This window comes from Phyllostomus hastatus, unplaced genomic scaffold (assembly GCF_019186645.2).
Source record: "Phyllostomus hastatus isolate PE091 unplaced genomic scaffold, TTU_PhHast_1.1 phas_scaffold_12, whole genome shotgun sequence".
Taxonomy (NCBI): domain Eukaryota; kingdom Metazoa; phylum Chordata; class Mammalia; order Chiroptera; family Phyllostomidae; genus Phyllostomus; species Phyllostomus hastatus.
This window is the reverse complement of record NW_025334007.1, coordinates 12,943,611-12,946,771: the sequence shown is the minus strand read 5'-3', so window position 1 is coordinate 12,946,771 and position 3,161 is coordinate 12,943,611. Positions and strand designations below refer to the sequence as shown.

The 3,161-nt window shown below is 42.9% G+C and overlaps 1 pseudogene; it reads right to left on the bottom strand.

Annotated features, from left to right (window-relative positions):
- Positions 1-878: 878 nt before the first annotated feature.
- On the bottom strand, positions 879-2,441 carry LOC123829956 (annotated as a pseudogene).
- Between the last annotated feature and the right edge of the window lie 720 nt (positions 2,442-3,161).

The following is a 3,161-nucleotide window of genomic DNA, read 5'->3' as shown; positions in this document are numbered from 1 at the left end:
TCTGGTGTCATGGGCCCGCCTTCCCTGGCTTTAGGGGCGCTATCATCCCTGAGGGGATATCCTTAATACATGTGAGGGGAAACAAGGGAAAAGGAAATGAATCCCTTTGTCTGAAAAGCAATGCCATTAGAGAAATTGTAACTGCAATAACCAAATAAGGAGAGAGTGCTCACCACGTTGAAACAACCAGGACTGCTACTTGGAGGAATTCACCAGAAGGCTCAATAGGAGGCAAATACCATATGATTTCACTTACATGTGGAATCTAATGAACAGATGACCAAGATAGGACCAGAGGCATGGATACATGGAACAGACTGGCACACTTCAGAGGGGAGGAATGTGAGGGGGCTGGAAGAGATCAGCCAAAAACATATATGCATGTATGCATAGCCCATGGACACAGACGACAATGTGGGGAAGGCCTCGGTGGGGGGGGGGCAGGGGGTTGGCTGGAGGAGGGCAAATGGGGGACATCTGTAATAGTGTCAACAATCAGAAAAGAAAAATAATAATAAAGTGCATTGTAAAATCATAAAAAGAAACTATCGATAATCGGGGGTGGGGGAAGAGGAAAAGAGGCAGGTTTGAGGAGGGGTGTTAATGATGCAACGAGGGTTTTCCCTTTCTGACAATTGATTCTTCCAGAAAAGCTCCCTGAGACCATGCCATCAACTGGCGAGTTTTAGAAGCACCTGAATTTTCATCCCACAGAATGGCAGTGCTGCCACACAGCGCGGTCCATCCTAGTGCCTGTTTCTTCCGTTCTTTTGTAATATACAGAATATTTGTTATCGAACTGCTAAGAGTTGATAGTCTCCATGTCTGGAAAACTTGGGAACCACAGCCCATGCAGCTTCCAAAAACCCAAAATGATTTTAGTTAGCTTCATTCTTTGATGCCTCATCAAAATTCTCTGTGAGATCTGGAACCTGATCGTCCTCCTCATCAGTGTCTCTGCTTTTGCTTCTGTTATCGTGTTTGCCAAGAGAATTGTTCAGCTAACGTTCAAAGTCCTGTTAAGCTGTCAACACCAAGCTGACCTAATATTTCAGGAAGCTCTGTGTGATTGGCTTGGCTTCTGCATGACCAGTAGTTGCAAAGGTGTTAGCAGAAAGGGAAGCTTGGACTTTGGGATTTTTGCAGTAAATAGCTGTTCCATCATCTTTAATCATGTTAACCTCTTTGATACCAGCTGTATTGTTCACAGACTTTTTTAGAGAATCCTGAAGTCTTTTGTCATCAGCTGTAGCAGTTCCATGTACCACCTTCTTCTTTCTGCGAGCTCTGCCCTTGTCCTGTATCTGGACCTGAGCCTGAAGGTTGGCTAACTGTTCCCAATTCACACTGTTGGTAAATCTAAAGCAGGGAGGGCCCTCCAGCAGACTCACTCAATAAGAGCAAGAGGGCTGCCCCATTTCTTCAGTTCTTCACAATGTTTTCTCCGCACCTGCCAGGTGTATTTGCTGACCAAGTAATGTGTTTTCACTTGAAACTGTATTGTTTTATATATTTTTTATAAATATGCATATAATATATATTTTATATATTTTTTATAAATATATATATTTATTACTTCAACATCGTTCTCCTTTTTAACCATATAAAATGGAACAGGTGTTTCTCAGGGGTAAGCAGCTTAACTGTTTTCAGCTAATATTAAGAAATCTCAGCCCTGGCTGGCATAGCTCAGTGGACTAAGCACAGACTGTAAACCAAAGTGTCGCAGGTTCGATTCCCAGTCAGGGTACATGCCTGGGTTGCAGGCCATGACCCCTAACAACTGCATATTGATGTTTCTCTCTATCTCCCTCCCTTCCCTCTCTAAAAATAAATAAATAAAATCTTTTAAAAAAAAAGAAATCTCAAGGAAGGGGTCTAATATTTATCACTGACTTAGTGAAATTCTGTATGGATAGAATTTGCTTGAATTTAGACATTCTTAAAAATAGGGAGCTTCGTCTTCATATTCTGGATACTTACTTTTCTTAAATTTTTTGTTATGGGAATTACCAAACAAAAAGAATACGGAGACTTGTATGAGGGTCTCCCACATGTTCATCACCTGGTCTACACAAGTAATACCCCTGGGTAACCCCATTCTTTCTATATCCCACTCCTCCTGGACTCCTTCAAAACAGTCCCCGATGCCATCTCACCCATGAAACTTCCGTATCATTTCTAAGAGATAAGGGCGCCCCCATTTCAGAACGTAAGTATCATAGCAGGAGTACCAGTGTCATAAAGGAACAGTTCTCGCACACCATCTAATAGCCACTGGGTGGCCACCTTGCCTGAATTCTCTCACAAATGCCTTTTTACTCTTGGCTTCTTCTGATCAGGATGTAAACAAGGTCCAAGCGTGGCACTTGGGCGACGTGTCTTTCAGGCTGTGCTAATCTACAGTCACTCCAGCCTGTTCTCCTTTTCCCTTGCTGCATGGAGGAAATTGTGAAATGTCTCGCTGTGACGCCTTCATCCTAGCTAGCATTAGCTAATGCCTAAAGGTAAAATGCACATTCATGGCAAGGCTTTTGCTTGTGATAGGGGATAGACTTTCACACTCCAGTCTTGATGATTGCGTATTTTGGGCAGACCAATTAGATTGCTTGGGCTTGCATTTGTACCGTGGTTCTGACAAAGCTCAGGCCAGTGTGGCCGTTCTCTTGTGGTCACTTGGGCTTACATTGTTAGTCTTTAACTCTCAGTTTCTTTGCATCAACCTTTACAGATTACCAGAGTTCAGCTATTGGGTGTTAACATTTTATGCATCTTAAGCCATCCATTTTGTCACATCTGAACATCTGTGAAATTGGTTGCATATTCAAATTGACAGTGATAGTTTAACAGGTGTCATTCTTCTTTCCTATTTGGTTCATAAAACGATGTCACGTCTCCCAAAGAAGTTTTATATTTGGTTAAATGTACTAGTTTACTTAAACTAGGGAAAACAAAGGCCCACTCCCTGTGGAACTTCTACTCTTCCCTTCAAACAGTTGGCAGGACAACACTCTGAGGGAGGTCGACCAGTCAGGGTTTGAGTAGGGACCCACAAGCCCATTCCGAGTCTTCAGGACAGAAGTGCTGTCATACAGAACCAGAAGCTTACCCAGCCACTGGAAGACAGGGGGCTAAAGTGACAGAAGTTTCCAGAGATCCAG